The sequence below is a fragment of the Macaca mulatta genome, chromosome 2, assembly GCF_049350105.2.
Source record: "Macaca mulatta isolate MMU2019108-1 chromosome 2, T2T-MMU8v2.0, whole genome shotgun sequence".
NCBI classification, from domain to species: Eukaryota; Metazoa; Chordata; class Mammalia; order Primates; family Cercopithecidae; genus Macaca; species Macaca mulatta.
The window spans coordinates 184,620,538-184,629,946 of NC_133407.1; positions in this window are offsets into that span (position 1 = coordinate 184,620,538).

Genomic DNA, 9,409 nt, shown 5'->3' on the forward strand with positions numbered 1-9,409 from the left:
CATAATTGTGATTCTCAATAAATAATTTTACTTCGTTAATAACATATATTTATTAACAATTAAACATAAGAGAGGCATATTCTGGAAAAAATCATTACTACTTAAGAAGCATACAGAAAAATAGAATAATCAATACTTATAATCAGAGCAGTATGTCCCTGAGGAACTTTGATGGAGAATAGCCCATTAGTCCCTCAATAATTTGAAATAAACTGAAATCCTTCTAGACATTTTAAATATTTTATCTATTTCTGACAGAAGCACTAATTTTAACATAGAATCTCTTCAAGTAAGTTACTAACTGTAAAGTACCCTATTAAAACCATCTCTTTCTGATCTACCCAAACTAAGGAAAAAAGAGAGAGGAACATACTGTTAAATGTTGGCTAAAGCCAAAGTCAAATGCTTCAGAAAAAAGGTAACCAGCTCCTCTACTTGGACCAGAATCATCAAGAAAACAAATTAGAAAAGTCACTTTGTATCCTCATTCATTATTTTCTAGGTAGTGGGAAACAACAAAAGTGTTCCTGAATGAAAATAGAAGGGAAAAGTTCTGAACAAGAGTGCCCAGGGGCAATCAAATGTTATTTTGTTTTGCTGAGAGGGAGGATATGTAGAGGAATCATGTGGGAACAGGGCTGAGGGAAAAGTAGGATGGCATTTGGAGAGGTTGTAGATTCCAACCTGAAGTATTGGTATTTATGTCCTCATTTCATTTAAAATCCATAACATCTGCATGAACTAAGCATTTTTGAGATGAGGAAACCAATTCCCATTAAGAGATTTGGCCAAGGTCACACAGCAAGAAAGGGGAAGACAGGATTGAAACCCAATTTCCTGATTCCTAGGTCAAAGTTGACTGCATGCTTCCTAATAGACTCCTTAACAATGACTTAAATTCAAAATCTGGAAGACTGGAATAAGGACATCTGCTAATATTGGTTACGTTGTTTTATAACCGTATCCCATAGCATGTAAAATGACAAATTTGTTTTGGTAGCATCCTTAGAATTCATGTAAACAATAGGCGTCAAGAAAGTATCATAATGAAATAGAGACAGAAATCACATATGGGTACTAATTATTAAAAAATCACTTAGGAGGTAAGCAAATCATCAAGATTTTCCTTTCTAAAGAAATGATCTAATAGAGGAAAAACATGTTTGTCTTTCCTCGGATGGCTTCCCACAATTTCAAAAGGATTGTTTTGCTTTTGACATATTTTCTCCCATGACATTCTTTGATCTTCAGATTAACTAAAATGTGTGAAGTATCTGTTTGCTGAGAGCAAAAGAGAACTACAACTGTCCATAGCCCTTCACCTGCTCTCTTCAAGCTATAAGAGGATTCAGAGCAAGGAAATATCTGCCAAGACCTAAAAATGCCATCTCTATGTTCTTGCCTATGCTGTTCCAGAAGAGGCAGGTCCTTATTCCTCCTGACCTCTACAACCTTCCTTTCCCCATAAATAGAATTACTGGATCCCCATTTGCAAACTCCATCCCTTATCCCCCATCTCTAAGACCAATTCTGACATTTGGCAGAAAAGATGTAAATCACGTTGATTCTCTATTCTAGCATTCATCATCCTGTGACTCTTGCTCCTAGACAGGTCTTAAACTTGTATCCCAGTCTCTAATTGTGAGCAATTAAAGGACAGCAACTATATCTTATTTTATTTTATGCCCCAGAACCTAATATATTGGTGGCATACACATAGTCAATAAATGTTTGCTGACTGACTGACTGGTGGAATGGAGCTTCTGCCCTGTTGGTGAAACCCAGTCGCCACCTGTTTGGTAACTGGACCCCTGTTCTACTCTCTGTGTTTAAGTTCTTGCTTTGGTTACCTTCTTAGTAGTCTAGCCCATCTGGGATGTAGGACCATGTCTTACACCTGGAAATGTACTTCACAGAATATGGTTCCTTTCCCTGAGCTCCTACTGATAAATTTTTGATAATGATAGAATTTACCTTGCTTCTTGAATCTCCACACATCATTTCTCCCCAGCTTCACCACAGCCCTGACATACTGACTTGCTGTAACACTGCATCACTCTGGGTAGATTGGGTTTGTTTAGGCTATCACATTGGTGAGTATAATATATACTACTGGATGTCTTCTGCTAATCTATTTTTCTGGTGGTACATGGATCACTTGTTTTTATAAAAAGTAATTCACATCTTACCACAGACTTACTTCATTAATCTATAAAATCTGTTACTATCCAAATTATATCACGGTTCCATGACATAATCTGTCAATTGCCAAAAAAAGAGAGATGAGATAGGTAAAATAAATAAATTTATTGACCCACACAAAATAATTGTCACTTTGAAACTCCTCATTGTCCTTAACAAAATAGGATGTGTATATTTGTATGTGTTTGTGTGTCTATGTGTGTGTATATTTAATTTTTGTTTGAGTAAGTTAAATAACTGTCTCTGACCTCGGTTTTCCTTCTATTGAAACAATAGGTCTGTAAACACATTACTGCAGATTGAAAGTTTTCATCTTAAGCTCCTGCTTCATCTTATTTCTTTTTTTTTTAACCTCCTTTTTTTTAATTTATTTTTTATTATTATTATACTTTAAGTTCTAGGGTACATGTGCATAACGTGCAGGTTTGTTACATATGTATACTTGTGCCATGTTGCTGTGCTGCACCCATCAACTCGTCAGCACCCATCAACTCATTTACATCAGGTATAACTCCCAATGCAATCCCTCCCCCATCCCCCCTCCCCATGATAGGCCCTGGTGTGTGATGTTCCCCTTCCCGAGTCCAAGTGATCTCATTGTTCAGTTCCCACCTATGAGTGAGAACATGCGGTGTTTGGTTTTCTGTTCTTGTGATAGTTTGCTAAGAATGATGGCTTCCAGCTGCATCCATGTCCCTACAAAGGACACAAACTCATCCTTTTTTATGGCTGCATAGTATTCCATGGTGTATATGTGCCACATTTTCTTAATCCAGTCTGTCACTGATGGACATTTGGGTTGATTCCAAGTCTTTGCTATTGTGAATAGTGCCACAATAAACATACGTGTGCATAAAATGCTCATCATCACTGGCCACCAGAGAAATGCAAATCAAAACCACAATGAGATACCATCTCACACCAGTTAGAATGGTGATCATTAAAAAGTCAGGAAACAACAGGTGCTGGAGAGGATGTGGAGAAATAGGAACACTTTTACACTGTTGGTGGGATTGTAAACTAGTTCAACCATTATGGAAAACAGTATGGCGATTCCTCAAGGATCTAGAACTAGATGTACCATATGACCCAGCCATCCCATTACTGGGTATATACCCAAAGGATTATAAATCATGCTGCTATAAAGACACATGCTTCATCTTATTTCTAAAAGAGTTGAACAACCTAACAAGCTGAAGCAAATCACACTCTGGAGAGCTACATTATTTTAATTCACTAATGATTCCATTTTAAGGCATCTGGAGACCCAAGAGTCTTGTCCATGACAATTAAAACCTCACATCCAAGACAACACCCCAACCAAAAAAAAAACCAACCCTCTGCCAGCTATATGGTCTGAAAAAAACCACAAAAACTTAGAAAAGACCCCTCAAATTTGGAAAAATCAAAGGAGTTTGTTGTCTTCACAAAATAATTGATGGCATTGTTAGCAGTTTTTCAAAATTATTTCTGAGCCACTAAGCAATGAGTTGTTTAAGAGCATTTTCACTTTCTAAGAGGAAGGATGAGTCATGGTTTCAAAGACAACTTGGTGCCAAGTTGAGGCAGGGTGGTGATCCCATTTTATCTACCTCAATGCACTTAAACCTTAAACCGATTGTTTAAACAATATGCTTAATTTTTCACAAAGATTCACATTAGCAGAGGGATCATGAGGTCATGTTTGTCCATCTAACACCACATCCTGCCTCCAGTAATGGCTAGAGAATTCCTCAGAGGAAAGAGTGATGTTTATTTCATAATATTTCTCGTTAGCAATGAGATGAAACACTCAAGTGAAAGTATTTTCTTTTAATATTTCTTCACTACATGAGAAAATACAAGATACTAAATTTAATGTTTAAGGACAAAAAGATATTAGGTCGATTTTCTTCAGTCCAACTCCAAGATCTAATTAGGTCACTAAATGTTAGAACTGAGTACTTTTAATAATGACTTTGATTTAAAGTTCACATGAAGTAAACTTTTAAGTTCATACGCAATTATGGTAGAATACGGTAATTATATTCAAATTGATCTCCATAGCTGATTTCTATAGAAAGTCACAGGAAGAATCAGGGAGAAGGGATGTAAGACCCCGGAAGCATGCCAACATATAAAACCCCAAGTCAAACCATGCACTTGACTCTCAATTCACCCGCTTGGCCCTCTTCCTTTACTTCCTTTCATTCCTGCTCTAAAGCTTTTAAATAAATGTTCACTCCTGCTCTGAGAAAATCATAAGAGGAGAAAGGTGAGTCCTATGAACTGAATATCTGTGTCCCCCCACCAAAACTCATGTTGAACCCCTATCCCCCAGTGTGATAATATTAGGAGGTGAGGCCTTTGGAAGGTAATTAGGTTTAGATGAGGTCTTGAAGGTGAGGCCCACATGATGAGATTATTGTCCTTATAGGAAGAGAGAGGGACCACAGCTCATTCTATCTCTGCCATGTGAGGACACAGAAAGAAGGCAACCATCTGCATGCTAGGAAGTGGTCCTCACCAGAACCCAATCACTTGGGTACCCTGATCTCAGACATCCAGCCTCCAGAACTATGAGAAAGTGTTCTTGTTTAAGACACTAGTCTATGGTATCTTGTTATGGCAGCCCAGGCTGACTAAAACAGTGGGTATAGTTCAGTAATCAGTTGTCTACTTATAATTCCCATAAGCCTTCCTTCTGGAGTAGATCAGACCTTTTTCTCAGAGGTGGGGAAGGGAAAAAGCCCATTTTGTTTTTTGTCTGTGAGTGCGAAGTGTCCATCCCTGGACTGAGTTTAGGGAAATATTCTGAAACACTTAGTTGTGGCTGCCTATGACCCACAACGCACAGGAACTAAACAACCACAATGTATAATGCTTTGCCTCTGCACAGATTTTTCAACAGTGTTGTATTATTATATATTTTTAAATACCTCATATTGGTCATTCAGAGCAGCAGAATTTTTTTTTAAGTTCTGGAGTACATGTGCAGGATGTGCAGGTTTGCTACATAGATAAATATGTGCCATGGTGGTTTGCTGCACCTATGAACCCATCACTTAGGTATTAAGCCCAACATGCATTAGCTATTTTTCCTAATGCACTCCTTCCCCTGATTCCACCCTCCCAACAGGCCCCAGTGTGTGTTGTTCCCCTCCCTGTGTCCACGTGTTCTCGTTGTTCAGCTCCCACTTATAAGTGAGATTAAATGGTGTTTGGTTTTCTGCTCCTGCATTAGTTTGCTAAGGATAATGGATTCCAGCTCCATCCATGTCCCTGCAAAGAACATGATCTCATTCCCTTTTATGGCTGCATAGTATTCCGTGGTGTATATGTACCACATTTTCTTTATCCAGTCTATCATTGATGGGCATTTGAGTTGATTCCACATCTTTGCTATTGTGAATAGTCCTGCAGTGAACATAAGTGTGCATGTATCTTTGTAATCGAATGATTTATATTCCTTTAGGTATATACCCAGCAATTGGATTGCTGGGTCAAATGGTATTTCTGGTTCTAGATCTTTGAGGAATCACCACACCATCTTCCACAATGATTGAACTAATTTACACTCCCACCAACCATGTAAAAGTGTTCCTATTTCTCCACAGCCTCACCAGCATCTGTGGTTTCTTGACTTTTTAATAATCACCATTCTGACTGGTGTGAGATGGTATCTCATTGTGGTTTTAATTTGCATTTCTCTAATGATAGTGATGTTGAACTTTTTTTCATATGTTTGTCAGGAACATGAATGTCTTCTTTTGAGAAGTGCCTGTTTCATGTCCTTTGCCCACTTTTTAATGGGGTTGGGTTTTTTTCTTGTAAATTTGTTTAAGTTCCTTATAGATTCTGGATATTAGACCTTTGTCAGATGGACAGAATGCAAAAATCTTCTCCCACTCTGTAGGTTGCCTGTTCCCTCTGATGATAGTTTCTTCTGCTGTGCAGAGAAGTTCTTTAGTTTATTTAGAACCCATTTGTCAATTTTTGCTTTGGTTGCAATTGCTTTTGGCAATGTCATCATGATATCTTTGCCCGTGCCTATGTCCTTAATGGTATTGCCTAGACTTTCTTCTAGGGTTTTTATAGTTTTGGGTTTTACATGTAAGTCTTTAATCCATCTTGAGTTAATATTTGTATAAGGTGTAAGGAAGGGGTCCAGTTTCAATTTTCTGCAAATGGCTAGCCAGTTCTCCCAGAACCATTTATTAAATAGAAAATCCTTTCCTCATTGCTTGTTTTTAGCAGAATTTTAAAATTATATTTAATGTGATTGATTCTTTCCCTTTGCCTTTGAAAACTGAGCTAACATGTACACTGGCTTCCTGTTTGTAATTATGAGATCAGAGGCAACTCACTAACAAATAGTTGGTAGTCCAGTCCCTCTCCAAAGAAAACGGTTTAAAGTGCTGAACAAACATGACACCAATATCTCTCAACTTCTGTGGGAACAGGAAATGACTGGGTGCCTAAAGGTTAGTTCTCTAAGGACAGATGCAAAAAGGTGGGTCAGGGACTTGATTTTTTTCTGTATCCCACACCCTTTTATTTATTTTTCCAAAAGAAAAGACCTGTTACAAACGGTAGAACAAATTAGGATAAGAGATTATTAAGGCTGAACTTAAAAAAAATGGACTTTTGAGAAAATAAAAGCACTAGTTTAATGACAGCACAATAGTCATATGTATTGAGAAGGGGAATATAAATCGAAAAAAGAAAAATATCATGCATAAGATATAACAAAAAAGGATGAGATTTATCCGTAGTAATAGTTAAATTAGTATATTTTGCTACATGCCGTTTAAGTACTGCCATTTGAAATCCTCAGAATAACCTCCAGAGGTAGATGCTATGGTTTAAGTGTGTTTCCTCCAAAATTCAGGTGTTGCCAAAGTGACAATATTAGAAGGTGGAGCCTAAACCTTAAACAGGTGCTTTAAGATTAGGCCACGAGGGCTCCTTCCTTGTGAATGGGATTAGGTTCCCTTATAAAACGGTCTGACTTGGGGAGTTCATCCTTCTATTAGCCTTCTGCCTTTCTTTATGTGAAGACACAGCAAGAAGGCTCTCATCAAATGCCAGCACCTTGATCTTGGACTTCCCAGCTTCTAAAACTGAGAAATACATTTCTGTTCTTATCAATTAACCAGTTCTTGACCTGATCTTGGGCAAGTTACATAACCTCTCTGTGCCTCATCTTTCTCCATGGTAAAATAAAGATGTCAGTAATTTCTATACCAAGGGATTATTTTGAGGATTAAGTGAGCTACTTTTCCTAAAGTGTTTAAAATGGTGACTAGTCCATAATAAGAATTAAAATGTTTTAGTTAATTAAATTGTAAAAATTCACATAGGTTAAGGCAAAAAAGTTTAAAACTTCAGTATTAATTGACTACTTACTGCTTTATAGTCAATATTGACATTACATGTAGCCCATATTTGCTCTCTGCTAATTATTTTGTAAAAAAATCAATCTCATCCTTAAAAAAAAAAAAAAAGACTGTTCTGTGAAAGAAATTAAATATGGCCCTTAGCACTCAGTCTTTTTCTTCGCCTCAACAGTACTTCCTTCTTTTCTGTCTCTATTTTCAGCCTGGTTCTGCCCGTGTGGTGGTTCCCAGTACCTGCAGGCCTCCTTCATCATCCTACAGCTAAAAATCGCAGTGAAAAAGATACTTATTACCTTCATGTAGAACTAAGTTTCAGAACGAATTCTCATTGGCCTAAATTAGGTCACATGATAATCCCTGAACCAATCACTGTGACCAGTGGATAGGATGTGTTGATTGGTCAGGCTCACACAGCCAAGGAGGAAGGAGAGTTCGCCCCAGCAATACCACATAAACTGTGAAAGATTATATCTTAAGGAAAATGAAGGTGCTGTTATGAGAAGACAGAGTAACCAAGTCTAGAGAAACAAGACAATAAATCTTTGCTATAGTGCCCAATAATATTTTTGTGTCACAAAAAAAAAATTTAACTGGGAAATAGAAAACTTCAGCTTCATACTTTGAAAAGTTATGACAAACTCTCATTCCAAGGTTACAAAACGCTAATAATTTTGTTTCTATGGAATTTTCCTTCTGCTAAACTATGCATTATAGTTTTCTTTCCTGTTAAGAAAAGATTCTTTTCATAAACAGAACAAATTTAATGTGTATTTTTTAAATTTTTGTTTTGTTAACCATTTGCAGATCTTATTGGAAATTCCATTAACTTTGTTCCTTTTAGTTCTCTCATAAAGAAAAGTGAAATAACACATACTCAAGGAAACAGAGAATGACGGACTTGCTGAAAGTGCAGTGAAACCAGCCTGTGTGTGTGTGTGTGTGTGTGTGTGTGTGTGTGTGTGTGTGTAATTTTTCCATGATGACTCCTGGGAAAGAACCTCTGGGATTTATATTCCCTTCCAATCCTTCCCTCCCCCAGAGTGAGATCATAGCTCATTCGGTCCTTTTGTATTTTCTTTACATTGCATTTCAAAACACATTTAATAATGCATCCCGAAAAACTAAAATTAGGGTAACTAGATGAAGAAAATTTAATGTCAAAATTCATATTGGAGAACCGCTGCTTTTTATCTTCTTAAAGTCAGAAAGAACAATGATCAAAAACCAGTTTTAGTTTAATTTCTTAAAATCTTAGTACATATACTTAATCAGAAGCCCAAGATAAAAGTGGTGTCTGGAAACTCCCGATATTCTATTCTGTGGTTAATTTTGTCATGCTATGTTATCTAGGAATTTTTCTGTGCTCGTATAAAGTGCCACTCATCACATTTTAAAGTGTTTATCTTTTGTGGTTGCTTACTTCATCCTTTTCCTAATTTGCTGAAATGATTTTTCTAAAGAATTACTTTAGATAAAATTTGGCATTTGCCTTACTCAAAAAAATGTAGGCCATTGTATAAGCCATGGTGAATTCTTCACAGCACAAAACTGACATTACATATTAGCTCTGTGTAACGTTACCTCAGGGACCATGAAGTGTACTAAATATTAATTTGCCCATATTTCCCTGACTACCTACTGAGCATGAATTCCCCCATGTGCACACTCGTTGGGCTGTCCTTCTGCTGACTCCCTCTACGTCTTATTCTCAAGTGAGATGTAAGAATTTTTTAGCTCAGAGGTGCCAGTGCCAGTCCCCTGACTCTGACATGTGTGTGTTGTAACCCCTGCCATACATCGTTCCACAGACAGGGTATAACAAACTGATA